The sequence below is a fragment of the Cervus canadensis genome, chromosome 4, assembly GCF_019320065.1.
Source record: "Cervus canadensis isolate Bull #8, Minnesota chromosome 4, ASM1932006v1, whole genome shotgun sequence".
In the NCBI taxonomy this organism is placed as follows: domain Eukaryota; kingdom Metazoa; phylum Chordata; class Mammalia; order Artiodactyla; family Cervidae; genus Cervus; species Cervus canadensis.
The window spans coordinates 85,228,706-85,250,731 of NC_057389.1; the positions used below are offsets into that span (position 1 = coordinate 85,228,706).

General features: G+C 43.9%; 1 protein-coding gene across 1 annotated transcript in view; it reads left to right on the top strand.

Moving 5' to 3' along the window:
• The window catches only part of RAD50 (RAD50 double strand break repair protein), a 247,961-nt gene that overhangs the window by 2,157 nt on the left and 223,778 nt on the right, over positions 1-22,026 (top strand). The window contains exon 2 of the mRNA XM_043466015.1: positions 6,042-6,157. The gene's annotated coding sequence lies outside the window, so the exon portion shown is untranslated. The remainder of the gene's footprint in view (positions 1-6,041; positions 6,158-22,026) is intronic.

The following is a 22,026-nucleotide window of genomic DNA, read 5'->3' on the forward strand; positions in this document are numbered from 1 at the left end:
TCAAACCATCTTGATATATGTGAGTCTAATTCATTAGTCCTGGCTGTTGTGTACTTTTCTATCAAGAGTGTACACCACAAGTTCTTAACTAGTCTCCAGGGAATAGACATTAGGTGATCTTCATCTCCTTGCTTCCACAAACAGTACTGCACCAGAAGTTCTCCAGCAAGAACGTCTCTGAGATAGATAGATGGGGAGATAGGTTGCTAATTTTGGAATACTTGTATGATGTCATTTACTAAAAACTGCTGCTTTGTGCTGCAGAATGGCTTCATCATTCTCCCATCAGGAGTGCCGTGAAGGGTCCCTTTTCCATCATCTGCCAGCACTTACTATTATCTAATTTACTAATTTTTTGTCAAACTAGTAAGTTAAAGCAGAACTCCATTTCTGTTTTAGTTGAGCACCACATATTGTTCTGCCACTTGTGAATTGCCTGTTTGTCTCGTTTGCTCTTCCTTTAGGTTTCTGATATTTTTTTGTCTGGTTTTCATTTTGACCCTTATATATTGGTATGCTCACTAAAATGTTAATCCTTCATGGAATGGCAGTGTTATAAATCATCCCCTAGTCTGGTCACCCATCTGTTAACTTTATTTATGGTCTTCATTTATTATTATTATTAGCACCTTTATTAAGATATAATTTACATACCATAAAATCCACCCATTAAAAGGATACAGTTCAGTGGTTTATAATATATTTGCAGGAGGTGTAACTATCTCCATAATCTAATTTTAGAACATTTGTATTACTTCATTAGCAATCACTCTCCAGCAGCCCTTAATATTCCCCTCTCCAGCCCTAGGCAAGCACTAATCTACTTTCTGCCTCTATATACTTGCCTTTTTCAGGCATTTTGTATAAATGAGATTGTATAATATGTGGTTTGTTGTGACTGGCTTTGTACACTTAAGAGTAATCTTTTGGAGGTTTATCCACATTATAGCATGTATCAGTAATTTGTTCCTTTTTATTGCCCAGTATATTCCATCCTGTGGCTATACTGCATTTTGTTTATCCATTTATCAGTTGATGGACATTTAGATTGTTTTTGCTTTCTGGCTATTATGAATAATGTTTCCGTGAACACCCACGTACAAATTTTTGTGTAAGCATATATTTTAATTTCTCTTGGGTATATACCTATCAATACAAGTGGAATTGCTGGATCATATGGTGTGTCTGTGTTTAAACTTCCAGTTCGTGCATGCAAAGTCACTTCAGTTGTGTCTGGCTCTCTGTGACCCTATGGACTGTAGCCTGCCAGGCTCTTCTGCTCATGGGATTCTCCAGGCAAGAATACTGGAGTGGGCTGCCATGCTGCCATACTTTTCCCAAGTAGCTGCAACATTTTACATTCTTACCAGCAGTGCATGAGTGTTTCAGTTTGTCTACATCCTCACCAACACTTGTGTATATTTTTTATTATAGCCATCCTAGCAGGTGTAAATTTCTAGCTCTTTGTGGTTTTAATTTGCACTTCCTGGATGACTAATGATATTGAGCATCTTTTAATGTGCTTATTAATTATTTGTATATCTTCTTTGGAGTAATGTCTGTTCATATCTGTTTGGAAAATTTGATTGTATTTGTTACTGAGTTGTGTTATTTATATATTGTTTCTTTTTTCTTATGACATCTGAAATCATCAAGGTGTCTTTGGCTCCATTCTTTCCTTCCTTAATTTCATTCAGTGACTTGGAATTCTGTATCCTATTAGGAGCCCTAAGCATAGGTAAACATTTTCCTACAAATGCTAAAAATTAATTAAAATCTCCAATTTCATCCCAAACATAAGAAACATTTTAGCATGTTTTTAATTCTCTTCTTCTCCCACAGGCACATGCACATGTGTGTGTCTGCCTGAGAATTATTGAAATAATCTGGAAGCTTCTTATTGTTATTAACTCTTCATGCTTCAAAATACATTTTTATTTTTCTATTTTAGAAGTCTTTTCTTAAGAATTGCATTAATTTGTAGCATATTTGCAATTACCTATCACACCAAGATAGGAAGGCTTGAATATATGTTTATTTTAGAGTTTTGATTGACATACTGAAAATTTTTAGTGATTTGTGTCTCAAGAGTAGTGCCTCTCTGGGTCTCTTTATTTCTCAAAAGTATTATGTGGAATCCATGCTATTCTGATCCTCATTTGACCTTTGCCAGAACAAAAGCATTCTAAAATATTTGCAAATGCTAAAGTCACTTCCTCATATTTTACTGAGTTTACTTTAGCTTGGTTAAACCAAGTGCAATATCAGTTTTGCAATATCACTAGCTGAAAGTTTATATAATTGCCTTCCCCCCTGCGTCAGAAACTGGCCAGAGGAATATGAAAATAGCTTTGAAAAATTCAGCTGCTGAATATCTTATACTACAAAGCTAAACATTTTTGTTTATGACAGTATTTGAGGGTGAAGTAAATCAGGCACTCTAATAGTAAAACTATGGTAAAACTGACTTGGATGGAGTTTATCAAAACCTTCTTAAAGTGTCCATATGTTTTTATCCCAGTAATTCTACTTTCAGCATGTATCCTAAAACACATTTGCCTTTGGGCTTTTTTCAGGTGGTACAGGGTATAACTCTAGGTGGGGTATATTTGCAGCATTACGTAACACTGACTCCCATGGTGAGAAAGTTATTCCTCTGGTCGATTCCTTTCCAATCTTCTGATCACGGGAAGGAGAAAAATCTCAGCTTGGTACGAGTATGTTTTTAACACCGTGTTAAGCCTTCCTAATCTCCCACTTGATATGAAAGGATGAGCAAAGCGATAGCAATATCAACTATATTTTCATGACACCATCGTGTTTTCCATTGTACTTAGTCTTATGACTGCCTTCATTTATGACATTTAATGCTGGCTTTCCATTTACAGTAGTAAATAAGGTTTGCTTTTAAGACATTTATCTAAGGGTAGAAATGAGTTGATTTAAAGAGAAATGTTAAGTACAGTATATATGACATTTAATTATGGGAAAATAATAATAGTGATGTATGGATGGCTGAAAGGTGTGAAACACAAGCCTGAAAAATAATCTGGGCTTCAGACACAGATTTTAAGTGAGGAGGTTTTCTTATAGATGGGGCTCTTCCTCCCAGTCTGACTTCTGTTATCATGAAATTAGAAACCAGCCACTTGTCCAGCAGTTAGGGATTAATTAAGAGATTTTGATACCACGGAAAAATAGTGATAGAATAGTGCCAACTATTAAAAGTGTATTTAATGACATGGAAAAATTGTATACTATTAGATAAAACAAAGCTGGTTGCAAATATGCACAGGATCCTAATATTGTTAGAAAGTGTATGTTTGTATGTATGTCTGTGTGTGAGAATCTCAAAAATTATTAGAAGAAATATTTGCAAATAAGTTACCTCTGAACCATTGGGACTACAGGAAATTTTTGTTTTTTTCCACTAATAAACATGTCACTTTTGTCAACAGAAAAACAGTTTATACAAATAACTGTTTTAAAATGAACCCATTTAAATGGTCAGGACTGCCTGGTATTTTGCTGTCTGTAGGCACTCCTGCATCCTTGTATGTATGCTCCCAGAACCCAGACCGGTCTCTGTGGTCTGCAGAGCCACAGGAGCTTGAGAAGACTTCTTGTTACCACTCAGTGTCCTCCAAGGTATTCTTAGTGTGTCTATGTTTATACTTTTGGAGTAAAACAGAATATATCTAAAATTCCCTGAAATAATTTTTATTGCCTCTTCTTCTCAGTAGCCCTATTAGGTTGGGCCAGATTAGAATCCCACTTTCTTAGCGGGTCTGAATCATCAGATAGGAATGGAGGAGACGGTGAGAGAGGGTCTCCTAGTTTCTCCTTTATTCTCTTTCTGTAATTTCTGCATTATTCTACTGACCATGAAATTTCTACATGTTGGGTAAAACCATCTTTCTGTTTCACATGGGTTTAAGATATGTATATTTAAATTTTGGATGCCTCCTTTCCAGGATTACAAAATCTCTCTTAGGAAGAAAAAAAGGTTCACAGCAAGGCCTCATGCTTGGCCAGAACACTTGCTACTTTTTTCCTGGTAGAAATTCCTAGGTTGTTCCTTCTTAGAGCGTATTCCTGGAAGTCCCTGGACTTCTTTGTGGGAAAGGGGTTGGCAGGTCCCTGTCAGTTGAACAAATGGTGTCTCTGTCTGGAGGTGGTCTCACAGCCCTGTGCAAACTTCCTCCTTCTGCAGAGGGTGGTGTTCTCTGCCTAGGGTGAGCCGGGCAGGTCCTGAGCCTAAAGAAAGCCTGCTTCAGCATTCCAATAAGGTCTGGAACTTGACTGGCCAATACCTCCCCTCCTGGGGTCCTTCTGCTCCTCTTCACCTGTCTGCCACTGCTGTTGTTTAGGCTCTCCCATCTCTTGTCTGGGGGACACAGTGACCTCCAGCTGGTCCCTGCCTCCACTTCCCCTTACTTATAGTATGTGTTTTACAGAAGCCAATGTGTAGTAATGTATTGTTGCTATAACAAATGAACACAAAATTAGTAGCTTTTAACAATCCAAATGTATTATGTTACCATTGCAGAGTTTTCAGAAGTGCTCTTTTCCTTCTGGAGCTCCTGGAGGACAATCATTCTGTTGACTCTTCCAGCTTCGGGAGGCTTCCTGCATTCCTTGGCTCATAGACCCTTCCTCCACCTCTAAACTAACAAGTGTTTCTCACGCTGCAACACTCTGACGCTCATCCTCTGAATCTCACTTTGCCTCCCTCTTACAGGGACACTTGTGATTCCATTGGGCCCACCTGGACAATCTCCCCATCTTGAGATCCTTAGTCATATCTCCAGTGCTCTTTTTGCCTTTGTAAGGCAATATAGTCATAGCTTCTGGGGATTTAGATACTGACTTCTTTGGCGAGACCATTAGACCATTATTCAGTCTACACTATAATGTAATCGTTTAAAAACACACTCATCCAACCATGTTACTTCTCTGCCTAAGGCCCTTGGTGTGGTGCTCTCCTCAAAGGATAAGGACCTCCTGTGGCTGGAAGTGCCATGCAAGGGCCACACCCCTGCTCCCCTCCTTCCATTTCCCATCTCCCCACTCTGCCTCTGCCCTGCTGTCTGTGATCCAGCCTTTGCACATGGTCTGCTTTTTACCAAGGGTGCTTCTCCTTCTCCCACTCCATCCCAGGTTCCTGAGCTCCCTAAGATGCTGTCACTGGGATCCATGCTGTTCTGCTATCACACCTACTACAGGTTAACATCTTTGCTTTTACTTAGGTGATCATATGCTTCTCCTGTATGAGTAAGTAACCCTTACAGTCAGGGGCCATGTCTATTTTCATCCCATCCGTGCATCTCAGTACGGAGTCTGCTTGTGGCGAATGGTTAGTAAGCACTTGGAAATGAATGAATAAATGAATGAATATTAGCAGCATGGTCATCACCCTCTATCCCCTTTACCCTGCTTTTTTCTTCTGTACAACATTCATCACCTCCTCTATTGTGGCTTCCCTCCACTAGAATGGAAGCTCTGTGAGAGCAGGGACTTTGTCTTTTGCGTTCATGCCGTTATTCCCAGGTCCTAGAGCAGCGTCTGCTCTATAACGGGCATTTGATAAATATTCAGGGGATGGATGATCTGGGGGATGTTCAGAATCTGTCCCAGAGTTTTCTTATCTGACCCTTCTTTGAAATAAGGTATTTTACCAAGTTTTTCATTTTAGTTATTCAGCTTAACTCAATAATCAGGCACATTGGCAGAGACCTCCTAAAACATTCACCCAATTTTTATGAGGATTAAATGAGCTAATAAATATAAGGCATTCAGAGCAATGTCTGGCACATGATGAGCCCCGTATAAGGGTTTGCTGATATTAAGATGTACTTGAGCCCTTGATTGTTTAGAATTTTTACCATGTCTCAGCTCTGTGGTGGGATCCCAGATGCAGAACTGAGTGAGTTCTTCTGTTTCTTGCACCTGGACAGGACCCAGGTGTTTCAGCCCAGACAGGAGGGCTTCAGGTGGGTGATTTGAGCCGTAACTTGTGTTTTTTTCTGTTTTGCCTGCAGATGGCAGTAGGCCCTGGACTTCCCTGCCCTGCAGGCAGTGATGAGGCTGGGCAGCAGAGAAACAAGAAAATGGACTCCCTCCTCCTGAAGACAAGAATGCCAGCCACCAGCCATGGGTGAGCTTCCAGCTTGACCAGAGTTTTTCTCTTATTTGTTCCACAATATTGGTTGTTGTTATATAGGATTGGTATAGACCACAGTTGTTTGATTTGGAGGTAGTTTGTTGATTTTCACAGTTTGTTTATAAAAACAGAAAAGCAATAGCAGTGAAACCAGAAATATTACTGGAATGTTACTGGAATATATTACTGGACTATAAGGGAATGGAGGGCCAGGTGGTCATCCTCTGCACTGGGAGTGTGGTATCCCTTCACTTATGCTCCTCGGGCCTGTCCCTTTTGTCATCCTGGGAGCTGGTACCCGCCCAGGCAGACCCTTTAATTCGGCAAGTGAGTGGTAAGTTGGAAATACGCAGTGTTCTGTGCGTGGACTTTGTGGTCCTTTTTGCAGCTGCTCACTGGGCACGTTGTCCTGCACTGCTGGAGAGACACCCCTGGGCCAGGAAGGCCCAGGGTTCCTTTCTCCTCACCCTGACCTTGTTGCCCTCACAGAGGGCTTCTCCCCCTGGTCTCCCCCTGATCCCACGCTGGGTAATTTCACAGCTCTCGTTTATCTGTCCTAAAACCACCACTGGTGTTGTAATCTGAGCAGCTGGAGTAGAGATTGTTCTATTTTACCCCCATTTGTGAGACTTGTCCTCAGCAGGCAGTAATTCTAAGTTTTATATTTGGTAATAAGAATACTTTCTGTCCGGAACGCTGAGGACTGCTACCCCACTTCTTGGCATTCTGATGGGGTCTCGCAAAGGCCTTCCTTGATTTTCAGCATCTTCTAGGTATGGTGGTGTCCTTCCCTGAGCTGCAGCCCCTTCGGGGCCCTGCCCGACAAGAGTCCCGGGACATCTTCCCTCTCGGTGTCACAAGTCTTTGCGAGGAACCTGATGTTCCCTCGACCTTCACCGCAATCCGCACCAGCTTTGCCTCAAGCCTCTGTGTGTTAGGCACTATGCCCCACGGTTTACAGCTTATTCAGCCTCCCTGCAAACTTGGTCAAATAAGTGATACAATTCATTTGTTTCCAATGTGGAAGCCAGGACTCAGAGATTAGATTACTTTCAGAGCGAAAATGTAACAAGCCAGAGTGGCAGCCCAAGGTCTCTGAAGCTCTTGCCTGTTATCAGAAATTTAGGCTGCGCCTTCCCTGATAGCTCCAGTGACAAAGACTTCGCCTGCCAGTGAAGGAGACATGGGTTCCACCTCTGATCTGGGAAGATCCCATATGCGGCAGAGCAACTAAGCCCCTGCACCACGACTATTGACCTCTGTGCCGCAGCTACTGAGGCCCACGTGCCCTAGAGGGTGGCCCCTGCTCGCTGCAGCTAGAGAGAAGCCCTCCCTGCACCGAAGACCCAGTACAGATCCCCCAAAATAAATAAAATTATTTTTTTTGTTGGTGAGACTGTCCACCTACAGGTAGAAGATGAATTATATTTGCATACGTGTATCTGTAATACACTTCTTTTCTCATATTTTATTTAACCTGAACCGTTGGCACACACTGGTAAAATTTGCCTTTATTACTGTTTGCCTTATGTGCATCATTATGTGTACCAGTTGATGCAGGGTAGTTCAGTAGTTCATCTGAAGAACCTGTAACCTCCATAAGTTGGAAAGGTTTGATTTCAAAAATCTGAAGTCTTCCTCTGCACCTGGGAGGTTTGGTGAGCTGTTTGAGGAGGAACAAACGGACAAACTCTAAGAGTAAATCTTTCTCAGCCTAGTTCTAGTAAAACTGACACAACCCAAGTCTAAGTTGTTGTCAAGATCAGCTGTTTTATAAACCAGGTCACTAATAAGTACCTGCTAATATCTGAATGTTTTAAAATATTACAGTTAAAACTGTGGTCCATGAAAGAAAAGCTGTCCTTTGTCCTGTGGGACTGCTTTAGGGCACTTATCCTCAGGCCACTCAGGATAGCCTTGAGGACAGATTAATTCTGGGTGTTTCAAACTGATAGATTTATACAGCAGTCTCAGAAATCACAGTCACTGACTTGGGATTGTGGAGTACTTTTTCTGTGTCCTCTTTTTAAAAATTTTTTATTGAAGTATAGTTGATTTAAAATGTTGTGTTAGTTTCTTTGTACAGCAAAATGGGTTATACATATATATATATCCAGTTGTACATATATGTATTATTTTTCATATTCTTTTCCATTATGGTTTATCATAGGATATTGAATATAGTTTCCTGTGCTATATAGTAGGACCTCGTTATTTGTATATTCTGTATATATTAATAATTGTTTGCATCTGCTAATCCCAACTCCCCGTCCTTCCCTCACCCATGCCCTCCCTTCTTGGCAGCCGCAAGCCTGTTCTCTATATCTGTGAGTCTTTCTGGTTCATAGATATGTTCATTCGTGTTATATTTTAGATTTCACATGTAAGTGATACTGTATGTTATTTGTCCTTCTCGTTCGGACTTATTTCACTTAGTATGATAATCTCTAGGTTTATCCATGTTGTTGCAAACAGCATTGTTTTATTCTTTATGACTAATACTCCATTGTATATACATGGTATATCTTCTTTATCCATCCAAAGACAGTTAGGTGGACAATTAGGTCGTTTTCGTGTCTTGGCTATTGTGAATAGTGCTGCTATGAACATAGGGGTGCGTGTATATTTTTGAATTATACTTTTGTCTGGATATATGCCAAGGAAAGGAATTGCTGGATCATGTGACAACTCTATTTTTAGTTTTTAGAGGAACCTGCATACTATTTTCCGTAGTGTTTGCACTAATTTACATTCCCACCAACAGTGTCAGAGGGTTCCCTTTTCTCTATACCTTCTCCAGCATTTGTTGTTTGTAGATTTTTTTTAATGATGGCCATTCTGACCAGTGTGAGATGGTACCTCATTGTAGTTTTGATTTACATTTGTCTAATAATTAGCGACAATGAGCATGCTGTCTTTGGAGAAATATCTATTTAGGTCTTTTGCCCACTTTTCATTTGGGTTGTTTGGGGTTTTTTTGTTATTGAGCTGTATGAGTTGTTTGTATATTTTGGAAATTAGGCTGTTGTTGGTCATGTCATTTGCAAATATTTTCTTCCAGTCCGTAGGTCATCTTTTTGTTTTGTCTGTTATTTCCTTTGCTGTTTGATTAGGATCCATTTGTTTATTTTTGCTTATTTCCATTGCCTTGGGAGACCGACCCAAGAAACCATTGGTATGATTTGTGTCAGACAATGTTTTGCCTGTGTTCTTTTTGAGGAGTTTTATGGTGTGATGTCTTCTTTATGGTGTCATGTCTTCTTTTTAAGAAACAGCTTTATTTAAATATATTTCTCATACTGTGCAATTCACCTATTTAAAATGTACAGTTCAGTGGTTTTTAGGATGTTCATGGAATTGTGCATTCATCACCAAAGTCAACTTAAAACATTTTTAATTACCCCTAAAAAAACCTCTGTACCCCTAATTATTGCCTCCCCAATCTCCCCATTTCCCCCAGCCCCTGAAAACTGCTAATCTACTTTCTGTCCCTATAGATTTGCCTATCCTGGATCATATGAATAAAACCATACAATATGTGGTCTTTTGCATCTGGCTTCTTGCACTTAGCTTGATGTTTTCAAGGTTCATCCACATTGTAGCATATGTCAGTATTCCATTCCTGTCTGTTGCCAAATAATATTCCATTGTATGGGGATACCACATTTTATTTATTCATTCATCATTTGATGGATGTTAGGGTTATTTCTATTTTGGGGCTATTACAAATAATGCTGCAGTGACCATTTTTGTGTACAGGTTTTGTGTGGACGATGTTTTGTGACTCTATAAGCTGTAGTGACCAAGTCCTATTTTTACAAGTATGATAAAGGAAAAGAACTAAGTTGATGCTGTTTGAAATTTAAAGGTACATTTTCTTCGTGTCGATGTAGAATTGCACTCAAAAAGATTATCTAATACCAGGTTAAAATCAAAAGATATTATATCTAATTCTTCTCTTGATACTCTATCTCTTGAGTTTTCTAAGTGGTATCTTTTAATATTCTTTAAAAACACACAAGAAAGAAATATGCATTGGTCCTTAGGTCTTACTTGAGACAATGTAGAATTAGTTTACGTGGGGAGTTAGGCAAGTACTTTTTTCCAGATGTATTTAGTAGATGAGTGGGGGAAGCAGAGGCATGGGCCAGAGAGAGGAACAAGGCAAGAGGAAAATCTCAGGTGATGTTGCTCAGCTTCCCCAGGGCCCACCCCCCTTGGCCACAGGGCGCTGGCCAGTCATACTTAGTGTGCGTATTGCTTGCTCTCTGGGTGTTGTGCTCCACGGCTGAGTGCTTCTGTGTCCAGTTTCACTCTGCTTCTGACTCAGAACGCTCTGGTGTTGAGCTGTTGGTTTTTAGTAAAAGCAGGTGTTAGAAAGAATATGCTGAAGGGTGAATCAGCCCCTAAGGGTCTTTGATAGACATGGTCCTAAAAAACACTTCCTGTCTGTTTGTTGTGTGTGTGTGTGTGTGTGTGTGTGTTTTTAACACCAGTTAACAGTTTTCAGTTTAACTGTGTTTTCCTTCCTGAAATCTTGAAGTGAGACTAGTCCTTGTGATTTATTCAATGCATTGTTTTTAGGGAGTTCTTTTACCTGTCAAGTCTGGGTTGGAGGCTGAGGTGGTTTTTTTTTTCCCTTCCCTTGGGTAATAGAGGTGGTATTGGGGAGCATTTTAACTGAATTCTAACCTCAGATGAGTCAGCAAGAATTTTTATGTATTATTTAATGAGATCAGTCCTGAGTGTTCATTGGAAGGACTGATGCTGAAGCTGAAACTCCAGTACCTTGGCCACCTCATGCGAAGAGTTGACTCATTGGAAAAGACCCTGATGCTGGGAGGGATTGGGGGCAGGAGGAGAAGGGGACGACAGGATGAGATGGCTGGATGGCATCACCGACTCGATGGGCATGGGTTTGGGTAGACTCCAGGAGTTGGTGATGGACAGGGAGGCCTGGCGTGCTGTGATTCATGGGGTCACAAAAAGTCGGACACGACTGAGCGACTGAACTGAACTGAACTGAAGGAGGAGACATCATAAGAGAAGAGACAGTTGCCCTCAAGGATCCCGCATTCTGCTTGGAGAGTCAAAACTTTGTTCCTATCTGTTAACATGCAATACTTACACCAGTGAGTGCCCAGAAAAGCCCATGTTGGGGAGACTTCGTGACGCCTGCCCCTGGGCTTAGGTTGACTCTGGTAGGGGAGAAGAAGGTGGGTGTTAGCCCCAAGTGCGCAGGTATGAGAAGGAGCAGGAGTGTTGGAGGAAGTCGGAGGGACCATACCTGGTACACTGGGTTGACTGGATTTTGGTGATGGTGGGATTTGATGATCAAGCCAGGGAGTTTGACTTGATATCACAAAGAGTAGGAAGTAAAGGCGTTTGAACAGGAAGACAGGCTTACTATATAAAGGGGGGACATTTATTTCCATTTTGCACCTGAGAAAAGCAGTGTTTTTCAAATGTTGTCTTTTGAAATGACTCTCCAAAATCACATGGTTGGCGGAGGTTGGATCTTCCAGAACCCAGAGTTCACACACGCACACTTGCGTCTACACCGGCCTGCCTTATCTGCAGAGCACAGGCTGCTCTCCAGTTCATGAAGGCTTCCCCCAACCCTGACCTCATGTGACCCTCTGAATCTGTACATGGCTGCATTTGTTTGTGTCACTCGCTGGGCTGAACCGGTCCAGGGGAGAAAGGAGACTTTGGGCAACTCACTTGCCAGCCTGTCTGAGGCCCTGGGAAAGCAGGGACAGGAACCTAGCCAGGCCTTCATGGTCTGCACAGCAACAGCCCAGACAAGTTCCGAGAGCTGCAGAGACTGACAGGGGAGTTTTGGAGGTACAGGTCCCCAGGCGTGTCTTCCCTCCAGAGTGGGAGCCACAGGGCTGATCAAGATCTGGGCAGGGTGACAGCACAGCTGCAAACACAACACAAGCTGACTCTTGCTGCTACCTTAACCCTCCAGCGCAGGCCAGAGAACGTGAGGAGCTGTGCTGAAGTTTTCCATTCATTCCTTTGTTTATTCCTTCGTAAAGTATTCGGCAAATAGCTAAGCACTTTAAAGATGTCAGTCTGTGAGATTACAGCAGTAAACAAAACAGCCTGCTTTCATGGAGCTTGCAGTCTGATTCTGGAGACAGGCAATGCCTTTTTTTTTTTTTTTTTAATTTTATTTATTTGTTGTTGGCTGTGCTGGATGTTCATTGCCGTGCGGGTTTTTCTCTAGTTGCCGAGAGTGGAGGCTACATGCTAGTTGCGTTGCAAGGGTTTCTCATTGCGGTGGCTTCTCTTGTTGTGGAGCACCCCTCTAGGTCGTGGGGGCTCAGTAGCTGCGGTTCGTGGGCTCTAGAGCACAGGCTCAGTAGTTGTGGCGCACAGGCTTAGTTGCTCCATGGCGTGTAGCGTCTTCCCAGACTAGGGGTCAAACCCGTGTCTCCTGCACTGGCTGGTGAATCCTTTCCCGCTGAGCCACCAGGGAAGCTCCGACAGGCAATGCTTTATGCGGTGTTTGGGAGCAGTAGATGCCATGAGGGAGAGTCAAGCCGGCGAAGGGCTTAGAGTGACAAGGTAGTCCAGGAACACTTCTTCAACGGGGTCTTTGAGCAGAAGTCTAGGTGAAGTCAGGGAGCAAGCGAAGTGAATGTCCTTGTTCCAGGCAGAGGGAACAGTAAATTCATAGCCCTGAGTGGGGACTGTTTGCAGAACAGGAAGGAGGCCCGTGCACCAGAGAGCCCTCGGCCGGAGGAGGGGCGAGCCTTGCAGGGCACGGAGGGAAGGTAGGGCTTTGTTCTCCTCCCAGCTCTAGGGTGTGGTTGAAGCATTGTTCCTGGTTGGTTGGCCTCCCATCTCAGAATTCTGTTTAGACCCTTCCCTAGCAGTATTAGCCACTGTTAGTTCCATTGTCTGCAACTATGAGCCCTGATACAGAGCTTTGCCAGGAGAGGGAAGACCAACTATGGTCAGAATTCAATATTGACCAGCTTTGTCATGAAATAAAATTTGCTTTTAAGGTTAGAAAGGGTGTACTTGAATATTATATTAAAATGTTTAAGTTTTGGTTGGAGGGGCTCCACCTTAACACAAATGGGAATCCTAGTTCTGTTTTCCTCTTAATCTCCCTGCTGAGGGGCTAAGTTGGCCAACTTTGCTTAACCTTTCTGGTGTCATCCATAGAATTTGGCTCGTCGTGGCATTCTTGCCCGCAGGAAAGGAAGAGGGGAAAAAATGACTTATTGAGGGTCTTTCCCGTCTTGGAGGTCTCTGATTTTGTGGACACATGCTACAAAATGTGCTTCAGGGGATTAGGGTTATACCTTAAGTGATGTCTGGGGAGTTGTGATTTTTATTTATATTTCGAAGCCCCTCTTCCCGTTTTTTGTTTTTTGTTTTTGCTTTGAAACGTTTTTACAAATGTCCTTTATAAAGTAACTCTATGTCACAGTGGGGAACAGCTTAGAAAACACATGATCCTGAGAGCCAGAGCCACCCTTTCTAACTGTGTGGCTCTGGGCATGTCTCCTAACTTTCCTGTGCCTCCACAGTTTCCTGCAAATGGCAGTGAAAATAATAGCTACCTCAAAGGAGTCTCTGAAGATGAATGTGCTGATGCATCCAGCATAGGGCCTGGCTCAGAGTAAAACCTCAGTGAATGTCAGCTATGATGATAGTTTAGACCAGGGAGATCGAGCGACTTGCTTAAGGTCATGTGGAGAGTCAGGAGCAAAGCTGGAAATAGAAGACATGGCTCATGGAGTCCCAAGCCAGTGCTTTCTCCCCAGGATTCACTTTGGTGTCCAAGAGAAAATGATAATATACAGGAACAGTTCTGAGGCTAATCCTCTGGCAGCTGGTACTGGCTGTTGCAGGGGATTGAGGCACAAGGCCTTCTCAACACACGGGACCCTCAGTCTTGGGCATTAGGAGCCCCTCATAGAAGGGCATCCATGGTAACAGATGCTGGGAGCCTCCTTTGTTTTCTGAGAGGCAGAGCAGGGCTGGGGGCAGTGTGCTTCCAGTGTTCTCTTCCCCATTCCCCACCAGACCAGAGCAGACCTGCACCACCCTTGCCCTCTCCCCGGGGCGACACAGACTAAACCTGGAGTGTGGAGGGGCCTGAGCAAACATGCAGGTGGCAGGTGGGCACTCGAGAACTCTCTGCCCTGAGCAAAGCTGGGCCCTCACCCCTACAGCAGGACTCTACGTCAGGCCTGCAAACGGGGTGTGGGAGGAGTCTCCTGAGACCCTCTGACTTGCCCTATGGGGCAGGGATGGCAGATGCTCTTTCCAGCTGCCCTGGTCACCCTGCAGCCCGAGGACTGCTCCCGCTGGTCTTAGATACACAGTTGTGGCCCTTGCTCCTAGCAAAGGACTTTTAAGGTCTACCCAAGTGGGTTTTCCCAGGATGTGCACAGCTCTTAAATTTTTGCTTTAGCTAGTATAGCACCGTGGGGAAGTCCACAGTCCGTCAGGCCTGGGCTTGAATCCTGGGTGTGCGTCTTTGTATGTGTACACAGGTGAGTGGGGGTGTACGTGGGAAACTGTTCAGCTTCTTCACCTCTCACTTTCTACATCTGTAAAATGGGAACAAAGAATGCCTGCCTCACAGATTTGCAGCTTAAATTAAATACAATAACCTGCGTGAACTGTTTAGCATGTGCATGGCCCATGGTAGCTATTTTTATCATCCTTGTCAAGCATATCAGTAGGCTCCACTAGTCTGTGGGTGGAAACAGCTTTCATGTGTGGTTCAGTCTGTTGAAGGCCGTACATCAGGAGCCTAGAATGACTGAGCCAAAGAGCTCAAGCCTGTCTTTGCTGTACTGTTATCTGTAGTCATTTCTGTTATCCCAGGTAGGTAATCTAGTTTCTGCTGGTGTGTAATGCCATGCCATTCAATTCCCTGTTTCCCTTCTGTTTAGTTCATTGTTCTTGAAAGAAAAAATAGTTACATAGCTAAAATGTATTGAAGGTTTTATAACTAAAAGTTTTATGCATCTTATCTTCTTTAATTCCCATGACAACCAGATGAAGAACCAGAGGGTAAATGAGGCCTAAGGCTACACTGCTGCCACGCAGCAGAGCCGGGCCTCGTGGGTCCAGTTTGAGAGTCCACGCTCAGCCCTGTACCGCCTCCCTGAACAGGGCAGTGGTTGACCTTGGTGGCCCTGAGGAGTCAGGTGGTCTGGTCTGTCCCCCAGCCCCCTCCCTGTGTGTCACAGAGGGGAGAAGGAGAATCTGTCTTCTTGTAGAAGCTTCCCTGAGGACACTGTGACGCTTCCTTTGGTGGCCACTTCAGGGTCTGCAGGGGCAGTGGCTTCCCCCTTAGTCCCCTTGCAGTGGCCTCTCGAGGCCAGTTGTCCACCCTTGAGGGTTGTTCTGTTGAGGGTGTGCTCGGTCGTCAGATGGACACGCTGACAGCGAGGGTGACGTTCCCCTGGCATGCTGAGGGTGGGACCTTCTGCCACTCTGACCGTGGTGCTTGGCATCTGGTGCAAATGTGGCCACTCTTCATCCCTGTCTGCCCTCCAGCCAAGTTGCCTGGCCACAGCTGCCTCCTTCCTCAGAGGTCTGTAGGACTCCTGGCTCTGAGAGCAGAGAAAGTGGCCTGCGGGCCCGCTGGACCTCTTGAGGAGATGAGAGGCCGTGTGGCGTGGCCCGCAGTCCCTGGGTTGACGCAGGTGGTGGTGGATCTGCTCCAGCCACAGCAGCCCCTCCAGGGCTCCCCAAGGTGCCCGGAGGCCTGAAAACCAGCATCCACCCTGGGGGGTTCTTCGTTCAGCAAGCACTTATTGAGCACCTATTTTGTGCCTCCAGAGTCCACATGAACGAGACGTCAGGTGCCAGTTGGTGTAGGGCTGTGTCCAGCCCAGCAGGCAGGGCCACCGGTGGCCACCAGGGAGCACCACCGCTCTCAGAAGGACCCAAGTCTGGCAGAGGAGCCAGGTTGGCTGTGTTGCTGTTTATCTGAGCAGCTTCCATGACAACCGGAAGATAATTACCTGAGGTCAAGCAAATGCTGGAGCAAGATTAGGGTGTCTGGATAGGGTGGGGCCTGAACTGTGATTTGGAGACCCTTAAGTGACCAGAATCTTTTGGATGGTTAATTCAGTATGTTTAACTAGTTTGTTAATGCCGCACTGTATTCCAGAAAGGATTCAAAATGACTTTCCATTCAGCAGGTTTCTTAGAGGGAAGAAGGTATCCTAAGCTTGCTCTGAGCTAAATGTTAGGGTTTAGACCTCACAGGGGTCATTTACCAGCTCAGCTCCATGATCCCAGGGCTGGGTCCCTGGAAAGCACAGCCTTTGCTGCCAAAACTGGTTTGCAGCATTTCTGTGCTCACCTCCTGGTTCCTTTGCAACAAGTGGCCCCGATGTCTTCCTGCCTTGAAGCAAACCACGTGACTTAAGAGAAGCAAATCTGACCTCAATTACCAGGTGCAAATATCAGTCACTGGGAGTAACCAGGAGGCCAGTGTCCCTGGTCGTTTTGGCCTCTGGCGTTAAACATTAAGAGTGCACTGTTCAGGGTGTGATAAAGACTGTCTCTCACAGTTTATGGTTTCCAGTAAACCAAGGGACTTCAAGGAAGGGCCAGGGGCAAGGGAGAGACTCAAGGCCTGGCCCAGCGCTGAGCTGGCAGAGCAGTTTCTGCAGGAGCAGAGGGGCAGGAGAGAGGCCACAGCTTCTCAAGGCTGTTTCTGTGGCAGAGCCAGAGAGACATGCTGCCAAGCCATGTGAGGCAGGGCCAGCTGCTACACCCAGCCAGGCAGGTCCGTGTATCACCACCACTCAGGGTGGTGATATGGGAAAGGAAGATTTCTGTTCTCAGTGTGCTGGACACTGCACTTCCTTCCTGCTGGGTGCCAGCCCAGCTGGGAACCCTGAGCACGTTCCTCTGTCAGTCTGAGCAGTGGGCATCTGGAGCCACTCTCACAGAAAGCTGGAGGCGCATTCTCAGCATCTGGAGCCTGCAGATACATGGGCCAAGATTCCTCAGCCTCTGGTCACAAGGACGCTGTAAGCAGGCAGCATATCCCACCTTGGCCTGGGAAGGAGCCGAGGTCCCCCTCCCGGCCTCCAGTGCCATGAGGGAGACGCGTCTCAGTTTCTCTGGATGTCCTACTCCAACAGCTGTGAGAGAAGGTATACATCAAATTAAATCAAAATACAGTAATAGTTGCATGCATTCATTTGACAGATATTTCATGAACACCCCGCTAAATGGCACATACTTTGCCAGGTGCCAGGCATACAGTTATGAACAAGGTTCCTGCTCATATGGAGCTTAGAGTCTAGTGGTGGAGATAGAAAATAATTAAAATAAACACATAAATAAAGTGTCAACACAGTAAATGCGATATAGTAAATTAAAATAACTGATGTGTAATCAAGTGACTGAGTGACTGCTTTGGATCAGGGGTCAGAGGCAGCCTCTGAGGAAGTGGCATTTAAGAGATTCCTGAAAAAGAAGAAGACTGAGGAAAGAGCAGGTGAGCAGCCATAAGGTTACCTGTCCTGACTGCTGTTGGTGCAGGAGAGGCAGGGTGACAGGAGGAAAGGAAGAATGCTATAGAACATATAGTTTGGTTAATTTGATGCCTTGGGATTTGTGACACTTCTATTTTCTGAATTATTTCTTAAACATTCTTTCATTCAGTATCCTTTGTGTGCCAGGCATTCTGCTGAGTGGTGATAAAACCAACATGAGTATGTCAAGGTCCCTCAGGAGGTTTTCAGTCTGTTGGGAGAGTTAGGCCAGGAAACAGGACAGTGTAGTATGTACTGTGAGATGATCAAAGAGAGTTAGTGGGATCATACAGAGGGCTTCCCAGCCCTTTTGGGTGTTGAGAGGAGGAGACAAGTTCAATAAGGCTTCCTGGAGGCAGTGACATCTGGGAGGGTTTGGAGGATGAGGTGAGATTAGTCAGGCGAAGAAGGCAGAGTGTATGTTCCAGGCAAAGAGGATGGCCTGTGCAAAGGCCTGGAGGGGGAGAGTCAGCACGTGTGAGAAAGAGCAGATACACAAGAATGTTCTGCTCTGTAGCCTATACCAGACACTCAAGAGTAGCTTGCAGAGTTAAGACAGATTCCTCAGGGGCCACGTCAGCAGCAGGCAAAGGCTTAAGGAAAGGATTCTGGGGTTCAAGAGCTCAGACAACTCTCTGGACCTCCCTGCCTGCTGGGAGTCATCCCATGAGAGGACCAACTCACTCCAAGCAGACACTTCCCAAATTAGAATATAAGATTCACTTGAACCAGGCACATAGATGCGAGCATGCATGAACATCCATGTGAACAAATTTGACTACTTCATTTTTGGAGGAAAGAGGGTACTGAGTTAAAACCTATTAATCTATGGGTAAGAACAAGATTTTGTATTTAGGGTAGGAATACCTCTTTGCATACTTAGAAGTCTCACTAGGCTTTCTGGCAAGTCTCACTAGGCTGTAAAATTGCAAAGGCACGGTTGTTACATCCCAGTAAGTGCTTAATTTGATCATAAACTAAGATAATCCCATGTTCACTTCAGCCTGATAGGGAACATACAGCTTTCTCCCATCCTTTCCTCCTACCTTCTCCCCTTATTTTGTTTCTCTCTCTTCCCTAGCCCCCAGAGCCCCTGATTATCTTTTTTATGTACTCATTGCACCCTCAAAACCCTGTAATAGTGATAACAGCAGTTTATTACTTGTAAGACACCTCAATCATTTGTGACCTTTTAAAATCCAGAAAGTAAGCCGTAAGTTAAGAAGGCAGCCAGAAAGAGAGCAAGTGAGAGAGAGAGAGAGAACCAAAGTTCAGAATGAATTAACATTTATTGAGGACTTGTGGACTTACTATGTTCAAGGCCTTCTGCTAAGCTCATCACATTCTCTGTTTTGTTTAATCTTTCCAAAAGCTCTTCCATTTGTGCCTCCAGATCTGTTCTCCACCATCTCCACCCGCTCTGTGCTGTGGAAGACTGACCTGTATGCACTGCACCACCATCTGCCTTGCCTCTGACTTCTGGCTAGGTTTGGCTAATAGAGAGTACTGGCCAGAGATCGGTGAACACAGGAAAACTAGATCAAGAATTTATTCCCCTGGTTTGCCATTGATTCACTGCAGGCCAGTTGCATCCTCCACTGAATCCCACAACTCCAGTCAGACACCTGTTCAGACAGCAGCCTTCCCTGGGCTCGTTTACCTCTTCCCTTCCTTCACATCTTCAGGCTAGAAGTAGTAACAGCTCCCCATTGTCGCCAGCCCTAAAGTGCTTCACTAACCGTTGTTGATTTCCTTAAACCCTTCCAATATGAGTGTGCCATCTGTTTCCTCCAGGACCCTGATGGTACGATAAACTTTTTGAGGGAAGCACAGTTCAGTTCAGTTGCTCAGTCATGTTCAACTCTTTGCGACCCCATGGACTGTAGCAGCCAGGCTTCCCAGTCCATCATCAACTCCCACAGCTTACTCAAACTCATGTCCATAGAGTTGGTGATGCCATCCAACCATCAAGTCAGTGATGTCATCCAGCCAAGAGGGAAGCACAATATTATCCCGTTGTAAGATAAGGAACCTGAGGTTAAGATAAATTTAATAACTTGTTCAAGAACACACAGCGGGCAAATGGTAGAACTAGCACTCAAATCTACATGTGACTAAACACACATATGTTCAGTCATATGTCACATTGCTTCCCAGGACTAAACACCACCTCCCCCAGACTCCACTAAATATCCACTTGCTCTTGTATTTTGTTTCCTAATCCACAACCATTTAAAAAGAGCATAAATTATAAGTCAGTGCTAAAAGCAGGCTTTCAGTTAAATAGTGAGAAGTGATGGTTACAGTTTGAGATGGAGAAAAGGCATAATTGCTGTTAAAAATAGGCCTAAAAGCATAAAACGCTTTCAGAGTCCACGGTTGGCTGTGTCTTCTCCACGTTTTCAGGGGTGGTAGTGCTGACACGATAGTCCACTGGAGCCCAAAGTAAAATTTCTCAGTTGGCCAGAAGAGTTAAGTTGGGGTTGCCCAATTCTCCCTCACACTATTCCTTATTATAGTGGCCAGTTTTTATGCTTGGTTTGTGACACTCCAAGCAAAGGGGCAGAGGTTCTTTTTAGTTCTGAAACTGCTGATTCAGTTTGCATGAGGATATTACTTTTTAAGGAACTTTCAAAAACACCTAAAATTTAATTGTAGCCATAGTTGAGTTAGAGAACCCCTGGGTGTAAAATTTTCTCCACCTCCTGTTTATAGAATCTGACATCATTTGGGTTTGGAGGGAGACTCTGGGGAGAAAGGCCAGGAGACACTCAGCAGGTGGAAGGGCCTTTACCTTGGGATTCTTATTGATGGGCAGCTGTATGGAAGTTGTTATAAAGACTGTCAGCTCCTAAGTGTCCTCTTGATGGCTTGTCTGGCCTTCAAGATCTTAGCATGAGGAGACTAAAAGAAGGCTTCTTTGCATTTATTTATTAGTTAAAGTTGACATTTTAAAAACACTTTACATTTGTATTTCTTTTGAGAATTCTTTTTCTTCTTTTCAGCCATATCGTGCAGCACATGGGATTTTAGTTCTCTTTACATGTATGTTAGAAATTGCTAGTTGTTTTCCAATTTCTATCCCCACCCCGTTTCTTAGTAACAAATCCAGTTTTTTAGCTGAGCCCTTTGCCACATGACTGAAAGTCTGTGTTTCCCTGAAGCTTGGTATGGCCATGTGACTGAGCTCTGGCCAATGAGATGTAATCATTATGTGGGATTTCTAATAAGTCCCCTTAAAAGGAGAAGAGTGTATTGTTCTACTCACCCTCCCTTTCTCCATCTGACCTCCTTAAATGAAGGCATGTTGACTAGAGCTCTAGCAACCAGCATGGGCTGAGAGCTGCACCCTAAGGATGGGGCAGAATGAGCAAGATGCCTGTGTCTAATGACTCCTGGAGTTACCATCCTATCCCTGAGCCGACTATGAACTTCTTTTTTTTTTTTTAATGTAAGAGTGAAATAAACTGACATCTTGTTTAAGCCCCTGTTATTTTCTGTTAAATGTAATTGGACAAAATTCTAATCAATACAAAATGCTTGTTTCTATCTGAGCCATTTTTTTTGTTAGTGGTTTTTTTTTAACATAAGAATGATATTTCTTCTCTGTACATGTTGTGAATATTCGCCCCGTTTTTGCGTGCCTTTTGGTTTCGTTTGTGTTTTGTTTTTAAAGAATAGGTGTTTATTTTTAATGTTGTAAAAAGTTAACAGACTTTTAAAATGCTGTTTGCATTTGTGTTTAAAGTGCTTCTCCATTCAGATCAGATAACATTCACCAATATTTTTTCTAGTTTTTTTTTTTTTTTTAACAGTTTCACTGTTTATATTCAGCATTTTAGTCCACTGGTAAGTGCTGCTGGTGAGTTGTGGCTCTTCTGTAGGTTATAAGTTTCTATCCCCAGTTACCCTCCTAGCTGTGGGACAGAAGCCAGCATCACTTCTCATTTACACCACCTGGCTTGGCCCAAGCCTCTGCACTCAGGCCAGTACACTCCGGCACACATCCCCTCTGCATCTCCTTCCTCCAACCGCTCCTCCTCTGCGAGTCATGTACTCACTACCCAGGATAGCACTCTGGGCTTCTTCTGGAACTTCTGTCTTTGCCACCCTGCATTCAGCTCTATTCCCAATCACCTCTAGTTCCTGTTTACCTAGACCAGGCCATTGACATTGACAGACCTCCCCAATATCCCAGAAGCTCTGCTCTTTGTTATATTTTCCTCTGGATAAGAAATATGAAGAATTTTTATATATTTTTTCCCAGGAGGACATGGAGCTTTTTAAATTGCAATTTTGTTTTAAGAGAGATTATCTGTGTTTATC